Source organism: Pinus tabuliformis, chromosome 4_2, assembly GCF_031772625.1.
Source record: "Pinus tabuliformis cultivar Carrire ecotype Pingquan chromosome 4_2, CPIR1, whole genome shotgun sequence".
NCBI classification, from domain to species: domain Eukaryota; kingdom Viridiplantae; phylum Streptophyta; class Pinopsida; order Pinales; family Pinaceae; genus Pinus; species Pinus tabuliformis.
Window position 1 is genome coordinate 566,584,970 of NC_142304.1, and position 16,879 is coordinate 566,601,848.

The following is a 16,879-nucleotide window of genomic DNA, read 5'->3' on the forward strand; positions in this document are numbered from 1 at the left end:
GTCTATTCTCTATTCAGTATGCCTTATGACCTATTACTCTTTAAACAAGGAAAGAAGTATCAAGTTAACAAGAAGAAAAGGGACAGAGTCACTCACTATTCATATGGCGAGTGATCCATTTAAGATTATGATAATCTTAGCTTTAAGCATACCCTATATCCTTACCTGAAAGCTAGATACAATGGGCCTTAGAGCAAAGGAAAACACCCCATATGTAGTATTAGCAATATTGCTTCTTTTCACTCCTACATAGATTCAGTATGCTTAGTACCTATCAGGAGAGAATAAAAGAAAAGTTATCAATGTAAAAAAAAGAGATATTCGATTCCACCATACCCGCTATCCATACCATTGACCCATTGACTATGGGCCTTCTACCTACTATTTGATAAGCAACTGAAGACATGGGGATCAGGCTCAACCCCGATCCATGCAGAGGAATCATATGGCTACCAAACCTTTACTACTCATGGTTACCTTAGAAGATACAAGATTTGGCTCCTTACCTTAATGAATGAGCCCTTGGATATGAAGACTAGGGTCTAAATTGGGTAATAGATAGTCTAGATATAAAAAGGTATAGGTTTCTATTCTTCTTTTGTTTCTTAGGTGGAATTCCAATATATTGCTTTTTGATTACTTTCATGAGCCCTTATATAAAATACTTCATTTCTTGGGGATATATAATTACATGTTTCAATTCAAAACCTAATTGCTAGCAGAGACAACAGTAGTGTCTATTGACCACATTCTAGTTTATCCATCCGTTAACCTATAACCACTTGGCCGAGTCTCAGTAGTAGCGCCAAGAGCAAAGGTTTACCCGGTTCCATCATAGGAAAAGGGCATAGAAGCACGGGTGGTAGAGGTAGAGGAGATAACATAGCCAATAGAATTGATAGGACTATACATAGAGCCATACCCAGAGCGAGACCCAGTCCCAGCAACAGAACTAGTAACAAAGACAAAAGCATCAGTTGCTTATCCAATTCCATTACCTATAACATCCCTTTAATTTCGTTCCCTAGACCAATACCCTCCATCTTGGGGGTAAAGGGCAGGAGTTTAAGCCCTCCAATTCCAGTTGCTTATTTCTTTTATCCAAGACCAGGTGTAGATGAAGACCCATAACCTATTGATCCACCAATGTCAAAACCAGTCCCAGCAAATTCCGCACCACCTCACAAAGTATTCTTACGAATTCCTTTTAGAGAGCCATAAGTAGCATCCCAGGTGTAAGCAATTGATCTTGCATAGGAGTAAGCAAAGGCTGGAGTTGTACCGGCCACCCCTCCTATAGTCCCAGTTTGAGTTGATCTGTAAATAGACCCGATACCAACTTCTTCACCAAGTCAAGATCCAATAGCTACCGTTTGACTCATCGATCTAGTTGTTTACCTTATTACCGGGGCAAAAGTCTCACCCATAGAAAATTGAGATCATGGTCAATACCCAGTAGCAGATGACTCAGTCCTGGATCGAGAGCTAGTGGCATCAAGGCTAGAAGCATAGATCAAGATGGTAGCATTACCCTAGAAGTTGAACCAATCAATTCAATTAACCCAGTCTCCGTCACAGAGGCACCACCCAAAAAAGCAAAGGTATAGGCACAGCTAAAGGAAAGACACCAATATCAACGTTTATTGCTATTATAAACACATGCTACACCCCAATCATGCATCATCATTCATTCCACTTCGATAAAGTATAGAATGCAAGATGGTTACAAGAAAGCTAGGATAGTAAGGTATACTGACTCTGCTCCAACCTCTATTTCTTTTGTCTTTGTCTTTGTCCCTGATGCTTCCTCTACTACGAGATCAACTCAAATCGGTTGAACTGGGTAAACAATTTCTCCTTAAATGGCTACCCTGCCTATTGATGCTTTTGTTCGATCAAATGTTTCTAGATAAGCTACTTCTTCAACTGGGTAAACTTAACATGGTCCTGAAGCTACTTTTACTCATACTACTAGTGCCCCTGCAGTTTACACCCTGGCTGCTTGATCTTCCTACGCTGGTGGATCAACTTCAATTGCTGAATCAACAAATTCAATTGAATTTCCATCTTGATCCATTGCGGGTGAACCTACTTATGCCTATTTCCCTAAGGACGGACATTCCTGGAACCGTTACTTGCACGGGAATGGGCATTTATGCTACTGGTACTTGATAATATGTGGGGTAACCCGATGAAAGTGAATTGACTCAATCAACTCGATCAACTGTAATGACTGAGACTGGGACAGACACTGCTACGGACTATGGAATAGGAAGGGACGCTACTAGGTGAGGTGATGATTCAACTTGGTTAACTACTAGATTAACTCCAACTATTAGTGGTGCTTAAACTATTGCTTCATGGACAGGATCTACGAGATCTACTTATGCTTCTTCAACGACTGCTTCATTTACACCTGGAATTGAAACTACTTAATATAGATAATGGTCATCTGTCTATGTACTAGGATGTGTATCTACTGAGACTACTACGTGGTATATATGCTTACATATGTGATTCTATTGCTGGGACTTGTGAATATGCTACTTAGGTGTCATCCGCAACCTTTGCATTTGTAGGTTATACTATGAGCTTTGCTTTTGGTCCTTTCATTTTCTTTGTCTTACATATGCCTGATGTCATATTACTTGCATAGGTGCAAGGTAGCTTCATGCTTTACACCAATGATCAGGGCATGGGGTCTCCATTCAAAAGTCAATAACTTAAATGAAGCTGAACATTGGAGACTACCCCCTCACCATGTCTATGCATTAGCTCCTACTACAAACACTACCCCTCACCATGCATCACTGCCTTGTTATTGTTGTTATTCTTTTTTTTCCTCTCCCGTTGGTCGAGCCCTGCCGGGGGCATCCTCACTTCTCTCCTTCATTTCAACTCGCTACTATTCCCATCTTATGGATAACATCTCCTGCAAGGGATGCAATATGTAGCATATGGATTTTGCATTTTATAACTCACATATGCCTACCCACTAGGGAGGTTGCATTGTGACCCTCTTCTATGTCGTGTTCATGCGTGACCCACCCAGTGATAAAATTATATCTCTCTACGGTCCTTCTATTCTAGATCAACTTACTTGAGTTCCCCTACCTTAACCTAGATGTATGACCTCTTAGGGATGTCTAATGTTTAGGTATGGTCCTTTGCCTCCTTCCCTCTCTTTGTCTTTGGCCCTCTGTCACCAATTTGGTTCATTTAGACTCTTGAGCCACTCGTTTGAGGTATTTCCTCACTCTATGGGTCCAGTTTGGGGTGAAAACACTTGATTGGGTCCATAGTGACTTAGGATTCTCCATTACATATCCATAATGGCCCAAATACATTTGGATTTTCTATTTATGGGAAAATGATTCAAATATTTGTTAACCTTTCCTGATCTCAAGGTATTAAATGAACCATAGATTTCCTGGCTATAGTGTAACTGTGTATTGTGGCTCACAAAATAGAGAGCCTATTTTAGGGTCCAAACCTGTGGTATGACCTTAGAAATTCAGGGTATGAGGTAAACTTCACTGTTTGACTTTGTAATACATGTGTCTCTCTCTAGCAGTTCTTTTTTCATTAACTTATGCCTTGAGGTAATTCCTTTGCCTACTTATACCTTTCAATTCCTCTCCTAGTGGTTGAGCCCTCACCCATCGAAATGAGTGAGTGACTTCGTCGATGGAAACCTTTTAGTCAAGAGTTCACTTACTCACCTTGGTGGGGGCATCCTCTCATTTTAGTTGAGCCTGCTTGCACATCCTTTGAAAAAGAATCAACAACCTTTTGAAATCGATGGTGGATGGCCTTGTATCGAATTGACAACCTCAACCGCCTGACAATGAAGATTGAGACATGTGGAGCCAGTTGTTTCCCAGTGAAGATCCTTGGATAAATCCTCAATGAAGCCCTTTACATGCTTTTTGACGAGGCCACGTGGTAGCTTCTAATTGGTATGGGTGAATAACCTACACATCAAAATGGAGGGGCCCTATACACCCGCAAAGATCCCGACCGTTGATTTTAAGGATGATCAACGATGCGTAATGAATTCAGGGCTGAAAATGTTGCCTTTTAGTCATCTTTGGGCCCAACAATCCTTCCATGTGACACGACTCGATTGGTGTAGGTATAAGCTTGCACATCTATGTACTTTCCCCTTTGGAACCCATAACAATCCTGGTCGTAGATCTGAGAATGGATCAATGGTGAGGATTAACTGTCAGTGGAAGTGGTAGTCCTTTCATGTTTGCCCAAGCCCTACATTCCCACCATGTGACGTAACCCCATCAGTGCAAGTTATAAAGCAATGCACCTAGGTCCGTACTCCCTTTGGACCCCAGGGATCTTGATCATTGATCAAGTTTATGATCAATGGTGCGTGTTGCACCCACCATAGAGTTTCTCACTCCATAACACATTCAGGCTCCACACTGCTGCCAAGTGTAACAACCCCATTAGTGTGGTTTATAAAGTAATGCCCTTTTATCCTTGGGCCTTTGGAACCCAGGGAGATCATGTCCAGTGATCTCATCGAGGACCTTTAGAGATATATGGTGTGCATTGCACCCACCCCATAACTTCTCACCCCATAGAGCTTAAGCCTGTACATGACATGGGCATGCATCTTCTCCTACTAAGTGAAGACTATAAAGTAGTGTGCTTGCCCCTTGGGACCTATGAAACCCAGGGATATATCAAACCTTAGTTCATTTGGAGATCTGAAGAGATTGAAGGCACAGGTTTCACCCATACTGGACCTGCTTGCCATTTAACATAGTAAACTAAAGGAAAGGAGGGGAGCACACATCCTGATTTGATTCAATTTTGAGGCCTGCCAGCATTCTATCCATCGATCTACTTGAAGTTCTAGGTTGCAAAATCCACCCATGCTATAGTTGTTGGGTCATTAACACTATTCCACTATTCCCACAAAAACTTAGGGTAAAATCTATTTGCATAAGGTCTTGAAATAGTCTCTGATTTTACGAAGGCTTTGTAAGGCAGCCTAGAAGCTCGTATCATTTCGGTAACTAGAGATAGAATCAAGAATATAGAGCGCGCTCAGGTAAGTTGTGTCCACCCCCTATTTCTTTATAAGTAAGCCCGGAACGATATTCAAATTGACCCTTCCCTTATGTATGGGCAAATGGTGGCTTTAAAGAACCAGCCAGCAATGAGCCCAGCCCAAATTCTTTCATACATACATAATGGGGGGCCTTATTCTAATGAAATGCCGAGTTACGTAGGTGCAAAAGAGTACTTCGCGCTACAACAATCTTTTTTTTATAGGTTCTATGGACCGATGTCCGCTGCTTCATCTGGGAGAAGAGGATCAGAGATATGCCGGTAATGAAAAGGAAGAACCGCCATAAAAAGATTCCTCGTGTAGAATCCGTAGCAGGACTATGAACGGGAGCTGGCAATCCGGACCGTACCGAAGAAGTTCCTGAGACACAGCGTGAAAAAGTAACAATATTGAGAAACAAGGTCCAAAAATGAACTTTGGGTATAATTACTGGATGAATACGAGCTGTGGCTAATACCCGAGGCATAGGAGAAGCATTTTCTACGGGATCCCGAAACCACCGGCCACCCCGACCCAATTCATGATGAGCCCACCAACTTCCTGGCAAGATGCCTACGGTTAAAAACCACCGACATGTCAGGATCCAAATTCGAATTTGTTCCCGGTCCTTCTTCGGGTCAGAGACCACTGTGTTCACACTAGCAGGGTAGAGAGGCGAAGTAGTGGTATCTTCCCTTCCATTGCAAACGAAATGCTTCGCCTGCTCCCTCCCCGTGTCCATCAACGCTCCTGTCCAGAGTGGAGAGAGGGCGTGGAATTGCAGCCGGAGCAACATTAGTAGGATTCTATTGCTACATAACAATAGAAATCTGCGATGGCATTTCGCATCTGTGAGGGTAAAGAGCTCACTCATTACACAGGCTCTGATGCATCCAGCAGAGCGAAGCATTCTATTCCTTTCCTTCTGAATTGGAGAGTAGAGTGCTACAATCCCACTGGCGACGTCTCTGGCATAAATGCGAGGAGGATGTATAGTTAATATGGGATCTTGCGGAACAGGATTTGATTCTACAAGCAGTTCAGTATGAATGAATGAATTTCGAACAAAAGGATTGAAACTTGCTGATAGGGAAAGAGAGAAAAGCAAAGCAATGCTAATAGAGTCAATCCGTTGTTCATCAATGGGAAAAGCTCTATCTTTTTCATCTCGTGCCAAGTGCAGTGCTATGGGCTTTTTTCTGCTACGTGCTCGTTCTCACAAACCTTTGTTTTGGGAGTACCTAGTGCCCTTATTGAGAGAAGCAAAGCTCATTTTCCTCCCTCTACCTATGAAAATGAAGTAGTCAAGCAGTGCATAAGAAAGAGAAAGGGTGGGTTTATGTTTCCTGTGGAATGTCCAGCCTATTCGCGAAGGAAAAAAGGTTCATGGAATGGTGTACAATCAGGGCGCAACCCCACTTTGTTGTTCATAATGGGGGAGAGATAGAATGGAGTTCTTCACGAAGCTCGAGATGAAGGAGCAAAAAGTAGTCTCCCTATGGCCTCCTCATTCTAATACATTATGGCTCTGGGGTTAGACCTAGTAACGAGAGGGGAATCCATAAAAACTTGGGATCCAACAACATGGTGGAATACTACCCTCATGATTAGACCATGTCCCTGAGATTTGACAAAGTGAGGGTGCATTAGCATTGCAGTTGGTGAATATGTTGTAATTGGGAAAGTTAGAAGGACTATGACAGAACGAAGGAATAAGGAGAGAAATAAGAGTGCACAAAAAGTAAAGTGAAGCACCAGACGCAGGTGGGTTTTTCTTGTCATGAGTGAATGCAACGGAAATACCCAAAAATAACAGATAATGGAACAATTCATTTATTGACATTCCATATGTGTTCCCCAATTTTGTTGTTATTCCCATCATCCTCTGTGGGTCACCACAATATGATTCACACTCGAGGTTATGGGATTCAGACCTATGGCCCCCCACAAATGGCACCCCCGTCCACAAGTGCCCCCCTTCGGCTTTGTACCCTGCGCTACCTCTGGCGAGCACCTTGTCTCACCCAGAAAGCTAATGCTCCCCTCCCGGTTGTGCCATTACCAATCGCACAGCTAGCTAGGCGCACCCAACCTAATAAGAATGATTATCTGCAAAATAAGGACCAACCAACAAACCATGATCCCATCTAACGACCATAAATGAGATTGCTTGGGGATGATTGATATAGAAGATCTGGTTGAGTGGTAGAGGAATATATAGGAATCGATAGTCGTTGTCTGGACATACTCTTTTTTGTTCCTATAGGGAAGAGGAGAGATCAATGACGAAGCTACTATAGTGATATAGACCGAAGATTGTTTCACTTACTCTGGAGCAATATATGTGTGTGTGTGTGTGTGTGTGAGAGAGAGATTCTGGTCAATCATCATAAGGCTGGATATGCATGTAGGTATTGCGAAATTCGATGACCAACAAGACTTTATCCCATACATAATAGGCATATTTCTCTTAAATCCTTTATGGATGGTTCTCTTCATTATCACGAGTAGCGAAGAAGGAAGGGGATTAGGTTGCATCCATTGCACAGATAGGGTAGCCACTCACTATATATCGATCGTAGTTGTACAAATTCCCTCACATTTTGTGAAGTGGGATGGTTCTTCTCTTTAGTTCCCCTTTCCTACTACTCCTTCTATTCCAATAAAGGGTGGTTCGTTCCATGGCGAAGAATGGAAATTCCTAGATAACTGCTGGTTATCGGTCAGTAGGTGTTACGCTAGCAGCTAGGCCTTCCTTATTTTCTCACCCTCCCTCTCATTTTAATTTGAATTTAGGGGAAGCCTTCCTGCCTGATAGAAGTACCCATATATATGAGAAGGATCTTTGTATTTTCTTATTCGAAGAAAGGGGTAGTCCTTGGTTTACTTATTTTGTGGCCCCTCTAAATAAGTCACCCCCCAAAGCAAGAAATTCCTCTCCCATTGGTCAAGCCACATCCTCTCCCTTTAGTCAAGCCTACTTGCGCATCCTCACCCCACTTAATTAGGATGAGAAATTCTTCCTCTGGTCTTTAGAGCGACTCTGTTTCTCTCCGTTTGTCAATTCAGAGTCTATTTAAATACTTACCAAGCCAAGTAGGTCAATACGAGGGACCTTCATGGCGGTTGGCCTAACTCAGGTAAAAGACAAATAGCAGGGTGAGTAAGTGAACTCTCGACCAGCCCCCCACCAAATAAGTCAATAGGGTTTTTTTCCTTTATAAGGATAGGGTTATAGCAGGGTGAATTAGGCCCTTCATAAGACAAGGCCTTCTAGCTATAAGTCTTAATCTTGGGAAGTTAGCTAGAGGTAAATCCACAACCCGGGTGAAAATGCGAAGGGTTGATCGGGCCTTTACTGGTTGGTCAAGGCCTTACTTTGTAGCTGGTAAGTGAGAGCTTCAGGACCTTCTATTTGTTCGCATCATAGCTTAGGGAGGGTACCTGAGCTCTGCGCTTGAACCTAAGTTAGGTGGGTTATTGCGTCCTTTATATAGTCACGGCATGATAGGGATCTCATTCAAGCGCTCGCTATCCCCTTACCTACCTTCTAGCTCAGGTAATATAAGGACCTTCCCTTCTATTTTTCTCCCCTTTAGGACCTTATTCTTTTTTCATAGAATGGAATTGATGGGGGTTTACTTGGCCAACCAAGAAGGGCAATCCCTTTCAAAAAGAAAGTCCAAAAGAAATAAGGAAAAAGGTCTGCCTCCCCGTCATTACCATTCATCACTTTACCACTTTATGGACAAGTCACCCTTATCTCCTTGGCGTTTGAACTTATTAATTTACAAAAATAATACGCCACGTAGCTAGAAACCCCCCCCCTTCTGCTATATGGATGGATTTCTCTTTCATTGATGGCCCATCAAGACAAGAAGTGTTTGCACCTTATCTGTTCCCTATTTATTTCCTCCCCTATCGCCAGCTTTTTGTCTCGTCCCCTACCTATTCATTTCATTTTCCCTTTTCATTTCCCTCATCTAATTCTGCTTTCAATACAATGAATTAGAGACTTGAAATGCCATTACTTATTCTAAGTAAGGAGAAGGGTGGATGGACAGCAAGGGAAATTACTATTTCACTATAAGTACTTGACACTCAGGCGAGAGGTTGTATACTTGGCTGGACAATCAATGGTGGTTGCTATAAGCAGCTAATGTCTCGTACTACATAGTAATGATGAAGATCCCTCTTCTCACAGATAATGCCAGGGATGCAGATTCGAAGAACTAAAGAAAGGTTTCCTAGCCAATCGATCTACCTACCATTTGATTTGATCCCATCTTGGGTGGGGGAAGAAGCAGTAGGCGCACCCTATATACTATAGTCACCTGCCTGTGCTTCCTCTCCCGCTGGTCGAGCGACTACGTTCCTCTATTTTTGGGGCCCTACCCCTTTCATAGAGTGTTCACCCCTACGCTCCTCACCCTCACCCTCTGAATTAGGTGAGCGGCTCCACCAGGGATTGGGGTGGGTGGGTAAATAGTTTTGGGAAAATAGAGGGAGAAATAAATGGTAGCCCATTTGTTGATCCATGCTTATGCACCCTCTCCTTAGCAGTCAAGTGTGCTAACGCACCCTCACCCATATGATAGATGAGTGATAAATCCTTCACCATATGAATAGTGAGTGACTTCGTCCCTTTGGTCGATCACCCAAAGGTGATCCTCACCCTCTCTATGGTCGGGTGAGTGGGCTTCTCACTCCTCACCCTTATTTTTTCACTCTACTCAGGTAAGGCCAAGGAATTTCTTGCTTGCTTGACCCAATCAAAGTGGGGAAAAGATGTGTAAGCACACTCGACTGTCAAGGAGAGGGATGGAGGCACTCACTCATGCATATGATTGAGGGTGCTAATGCACGCTCTCAATTAAGGAGAGGGACAGAGTCACTCACTCATTCTAATGGGTGAGGGTTTCAATGCTCACTCATCATATGGGTGAGGGCCCCGGAGTGAAGCCACTTATTCGCATTGGGCAATGTCCTAAAAGGACATTTGATGAGGATTTGTAGCATCATTTGGGTAAATACAAATTAAGATTGTAGAAACATGATCTTGTGATATAGAAACACCTAATTCTGAACCGGTCGGTGCAAAAACTATTTATAGAGGACCCAGATCTCCTATGGAATACATAATATTATTCATACATGACATAGTATAAGCAAACCCACTTGGGATCTTTACTGAACTATGAAAAACCATCATATCAGTGGATAAACGTATTCCTAAGCTTGATGCATAGAAACAATGATGGATTATCTCAAGGAGTACTAAGAAAGGTGCTAACGGTAGTGGTACTCCTGCGGGTGATTAGAAGTTGGAAAAATGAAGCCCATTTATTTAAGATCCCACTATAGTAATTCCAATAGAAATCGAAAATGAGAGACCTAAAGTACTTATAAAGTCACTTGTCACTATGGAGCTATATGTTATCATATCCTAAGGATTACGAAATGATGAAGTAAGAATGACCGAGATGCGAGGGGAAGAATTTTGCTTAACATTTCCAGAAAGACCACCTATTTGTTTGTTCACCAGGTTTGGCACGAAATCATGAATAAGCTCTACTGAGGATTGCCAAGCATTTGGTACTATGTTTCCCCCTTCATTCTTAGTAACGAAATGAACCAAGAGGAAGACTAAATTGATAGTTAGTTGCATGGACAAAGATGGATTTGTGAATGGGAAATACAATTTTCCTATATTCATAGGAATCAATGGGATAATGGCAGATTTCTCAAGTGGGTTGTTTGGCATTATAAAGACTTTTATTTCATCTCCTTCCTGTACTTCTTGCTCCTCAGTGAGATAGTTTGGAAGACTTGTCTTTTCTCACTCCTTTTTATTTCATAGCTCGTATTAATGGCAAAAATGGACAAAATCATGGGAGTTAGCGATCAATAGGTAAGTTCAAGAAAACGACCTTTATGTTGTATAGAAATATTTTCCTATCCTATTAGTATTGCAGGATCAGAAGAGTTAGACAAGCTCATGAGAGCTTGCGTAATGAATTCGCACTCTTCGAGGGTTACTTTTTGGCCCCCAACCATGAGTTGCTCAACGCTTCTGAGCAAAGCTGCTTCATTCTGTTCTGCTTGCCCGGAATGGGAGATACTCCTCGTGTCAACTATTTTTACCTCCATGGATGGCGGCCAACCCCCATCAATAGGGGGATTTTTCAAATCCAGGTAAATGGGTGGGATGATCCAGAGGGGTATTATTAATATAAATTCTTGAATATCTTCTTGGAGTAGCCCCTGATGTTTCTAGGAAAACTAGTGTCTTTTCGATCGACTAGGCCTCTAGGTTTGGTAGCTACCCTAGAAACAACAATTCAAAGAAAATCATGATTTCTTCTATGTATAATAGATAGGAGAAAGACAAAGGAACCAACCTGGATCTTCCACTTAACTCCTTGCTTAATCTCTCTCCCCCTTGACAGAGCTTGCAACTCCTCTCCGTACTTATCCCACTCGGAGAGTACCTGTAGAAATACAGTAATAAAGAACCATCAAAGCATCTTGATCTATTATATCATAAGCATTATAGAATCAGAAATATAATGAACATACAATGGCAGTCATAAATAATAACATTCACAATTGCACAGTTGTATGGAAGAAAACTCAAAGAACTTTATTAAATAGAAGGGAGAATTACAACCCAGTTGTTTGATCCAGCATCATCCTCCCAGCATCAAAGCCCTCTCCACCTCATGAAATAGCAAGATCACACCAACAATACAATGCTCTTTCTCAAATACAAACTATCAACACTTCCTTGAAAATTACAAAATTCCAGCCTCTAGATCTCTTAGATGAGCGATCCATTTATAGATGTGTGCAAGGGTGTGAGTCATCTCTGGGTTTTTGATTAGTATCATTCCACTTGTTTCATTTGGTTCCACTTGGAGGTTTCTTGGATTTCTTACTCATCCCTAGGAAAATTTAGAGAGGCAAGTGTCATAGGAGAAGTTTCTAGAAGATTCCCTGAGCATCCACTTAGCAAACTGTCTTGGACATTTGTCCATTCTCACTCATTGCATCCTACAGAAGGCCTCATCAGTATGCATCACACCTGGCTAGTGTAGAAGTCAGTATGCATCGCACCCTGATAGTGGAGCAGTCAATATGGTCCAGTTGCCAATTCTAGATGGTTTTTTAGGTGGAACTTTTGGGGAATAATGTAATCAGTTGACCATGTTCTTTTAGGGTATGAAACAACACTTCTAGGGGTTAAAGAGCCCTATTTTATCGAATATAGTATTGGGGTTGAAGTGCCCAAATATGTCTATAGCAGTTGCCCCCTAAAGCATGAAGTCATAAATCTTTGATGTCGGGTGAAATGCTTTATCATGAGGATCTGAGGTTTCAGACTGGAAGGTGACCTGTATAAGATACAACACAATACATCATCATAATATAATTTTCATGAGCTAGCTGAGGCAGGCATTCCCATGCTCAACTTTATAAATTCATTTCATGTGCATAGAAAAGATAGTCGTCTGCATATGCACTCTGGTGATTCTTCAATTGTAGAGTCATCATCCTTGGTTTGGATGACCATTTGAGCAGCTTCTGTGTACATTTGATGTCTTCATATTCCTTAATATATCGCAGCCTGAATGGATGAAACTAGATCTGGAGTCTTCAAAATCATTCAATCTTCACTCGATGTACAAGTCAATCCATGTGAAGATTTGTTCTGTAGTTGAACATGGAAAGACATCGCCTGATTACCAGCCAATAATGTGTGCTATTAATAGACACGAGAGGAATCACCGATAATGATAATGACCCTCAAGTTACTACAGTACAATTCACGTGGTGTGAATATATGATCAGATGTCGAATATCATGCAAAATATTTCAGTTGAAGGCCATTGATGTTAACCTGTCACCAGAAGTGAGAAGCTTGCCATTGAGGCATGCAAGCTTCAAAGTACTGAAAGGGGTGTTTCTAAGACAACTTCTTGGATAATGAGCTGATGTCGACAAGAAGTGACCTATCGTAGGACGGCCTTAATGTATCCCACATCTACGACATGAAATTAAGCAAATGATTTTCTAGAAGTGAAAACAATCTAAGGACACAAGGTTCAGGAATGGTGATCATGAAAAATGGAGGGTGAAGGTATTGCAGTGGATGAGGCATTAATTGGATTGTGGTTTCTCAACTGAATGACTTCTCTTGAACATATCAGGGACACTGAGATGGATTGGTAGTGTTAACCCCAACAAAGGATGGTGTGGAATACCAATGGTGAAATGATTGATGAACGAAATAACCCAACCCGACTCAATCAAGGTGATGGAGTGAAAGTGTCATGTTCAAGAGTGACCTGCTACCATAAAATTCTTCAAGTTTTCTTCCCTTTTTCCCCAGTCATTGTTGACTAGTACCTCTTCATTTTTGTCAAGATTGAGGAGGATAACATATGCTTGTTCTATAATTTTCCCTTGAGGCAAGCCTGTCGCTATGTTTTAACGAGTCTAGCGATAGTGAAACTCAGTCCTTTTCATGTTTAGAGAGTTTGAAAAGGGAGAAAAGGAAACTCCATAAGTTTTTTTTTGTAGCATAATCCCTTAAGTCCAAAAAAGGATAAAATAATACAAAAGGGATGAATTTTCGATCACTTTAATGAGCCAAAAAGGACAAGCACTCAAACGTTTTTGTGAGATAATCCCTCAGGTCTGAAAAAGATTAAAATATATAGGAGGGATGGCACTTCCCATCACTTTAACGAGCTGGACAGGCCAATTGCTTAACAATTTTTTCATATTTAACGAGTCTGAAAAGAGTTTAAAGGAGACTTTTTTTTGAGTAACGAGTGGTGTCTTGGGTAGCAATTGGTTCTGGGTAAGCTTGGAACTTCTCAAAACATGGCGATGTGAACAGGTTGGCTAACAAAACCACTCGTTGCATCTATTCCTCAAAAAAGGGTAAACAATCAAGTGGAAGCATATGATTGGCCAAAAGAATGGAAGTGATGAGGGGAACACAACCAAGGCTAAAAAGGCTGATAGCGTGGCAATCATGAAGGTTATTTATTGAAGGTGGGTTCATTTTTTAACGAGCTTGAACCATGGGGGAACATATGCTCAGTGCAAGGTTCATTTTTTAATGAGATTAAACCATGCGGGAACATATGCTCGGTGTGGGTTTCAGTGTTTTTACAAGCTTGAAATGAACAAACATATGCTTGGTTCTTAGTTTTCTTTTTATGTAAGCTAGAAAAGACAAAAGACTAAAAAAAGCTAGAAAAGACAAAACTAAAAAGCTAGAAAAGCTAAAAAGCTAAAAAGCTAAAAAAATGACTTTGAAAAAGTTTTTCTTGCCTCCAGCATGATGAAAAGGAGAGTCTTCTATAACCATATGGGAATTACTATGGTTATGTAGTATGGTTTCGTCCACAGAATAGACAAAACACTTCCTTGGCTTCGTCCATAGAATGGACAAAGATGAATGGTGCCTCAGACCAATCACATAACCAATAGGGAAACTCATATGGTAGGATGGTTTCATCCACAGAATAGACAAAACAATTCCTTGGCTCCATCCACAGAATGGACAAAGGTGAATGGTGTCTCAGACCACTCACATAACCTACAGGGAAACTTATCTTTTTAGCTGGGCTTGTCTACCAAATAGACAAGGGTGCATGCCCCCTAAGCTTCGTTACATTCACCAGGCTACTTGTGGTAATTAGGTGGATGGAATGAAGGTTTGAGAGACAATGCTAATGTACAAGGATCATTTGGGGATGATGATCGACTTGGAGCTATGCTTGAACCAGGAAATGAAAGCTAGTCAACAGTGACAATTTTGCCTTCATGCGAGGAACACATCACTAGGAAGAGTGTTGAAACGATAGCCTCCATTTTATAAACATAGTCACATCCAAGGAATAGATTGTAGTCTAATGGTCCTGGGACTACCATCACGTTTAGGTGAACGATTTTCCTTCCCAAAGTTATCGATAACTTAGGAAGGATCCCTAATAGTCAGTTGTTTCCTTTGTTAAAGCCTGACAAATTATGTGTAACAAGCATAAGCGATGGTGAACCAAGCACTTTCCAAGCATTTGAGGAAAGAATACTCACTGATGCACCCTCATCTATGATAGTTCCTGACACAATCATTTTGTAAACTTGTACTATGATCCGGAAAGGTACATTAGAAGGAAGGTGAGATCTTGCTAGTCAATTCCAATCAAAGGAAGTGACTAGAACACTTGGACGGGGTACCAAATAAATGGAAGAAATAACCCCTTGAGTAGTGGGAACTGGGGGATTTTCCTCTTGTTGTGAAGGAAAAGGTGGATTGCCCCCAAGTTCATTGGACTCTGAAGTAATAAAAAGAATTTGAACGGTATTGTTCTTACTATCTTCGAGAAGGTATGATCTTCTAAAGGTAAAACTGGGTCAACGGTCACCTTGACCTGTTGACTTTCATCGGGTGTGGAATCAGAAGATTCACTTTCAGTGATAGTTGTTTCGACCGACAGTTGAGTTAAGTCAGTCAGTGTCTCAACTAGTAAAGGACTTGGGGAGAGTTTCCTGTATCTAGGTGGGAGTCATTGCAGTGAAGCAGGATGGTAATCTAAGACCCTTTTTTCTTCATCCAAAAAAGGACAACGATGAAGGGTATGGTCCCCTTCACATAACCTACATGGAACTTTGACCTTTCCTTTTTGTCCGTGAACTTCACCATTACTAGTTGATGGTGTGTTGTCAACATGATCATTAGAGGTTGATGATGCTTGACGGTGCAAACGAGGAGACCATTCTCTCAAGATCCGAGGAAGGCAAGGACACTCTCGATGAAAATGGTCTCCTTTACAAATTATGTAAGGAAATCTAGGTTTGTGAGCTTTAATTTTCAGATTTTCAACAGATGATTCATGGTTGTCCCCTTGCTGAATTGGCTTCTTCTTATTCTCCTTCCCTTTCTTCCTCTTCTGAGCCACCTGGTTACTAGCATCACTTCTTTCACCAAGTGAAGAGGAAGAAGGGGAGGGAGAAACAAACAAAGAAGAAGGCGAAGGGTCAACTTCAGTATCAACTAGATGCTAGTTTGATTGTAGAGGAATCACGGTATTTTGAACCATAGAAGTTGAGAATAGCCATACTGGCAAGCCAATTGTAATTCTTGGAAGGGACAATGTAGCCATATACGGAGCACCAATATTTCCCCAAGAAGAAAATGGACTAGGATTCCCCTCAAAAGGGATTCCATGATTGGTGGACTCCATTATCTCAACCTAAGATCAACGAAGGAACAGGGATGTTATTCCGAACTAATAAATTTTAATGATGCTTTGACACAACTTTGCTTTTTCAATTTTTAAGAGTCAAGAAAAAGCTAAAGATTACTCTAGTCCCCTTCGATTTTTAATGAGCCTAAAGTGACAAGTGATCAGATGGACCTTTTCGTTTAAAGAGTCGAAAAGGAATGAAAGTAACTACTCTGGAAATCTAGACAGAGGGATTACCAAACCAATCGTAAAACTTCAATGTACACCTTGGTGATAAATTAAAGAGAAATTACCAAGGACTTATGTACGGCAGTCAATCTTCCTGAATTATGTGTTCAGTGCATTGCAATCGATAGGGGGGCAGACATGACCTCCTATGGATAAAGGATATAAGCCTATTGTGGTCTCCCAATATATACGCGATGATATGAGGAACACAAGTCCATGCTAGCACTTGTCGTATCAAAGAGGATGAATCACCCAACCTTTGATGAAAACAATAGTTACTAGTTTTTACGATGCCAGAACACATCTCTAGCCT

The 16,879-nt window shown here is 41.4% G+C and overlaps 1 pseudogene; it reads left to right on the forward strand.

Moving 5' to 3' along the window:
• Positions 1 to 6,051: 6,051 nt before the first annotated feature.
• Positions 6,052 to 6,378, forward strand: LOC149170558 (uncharacterized; annotated as a pseudogene).
• Positions 6,379 to 16,879: the final 10,501 nt, after the last annotated feature.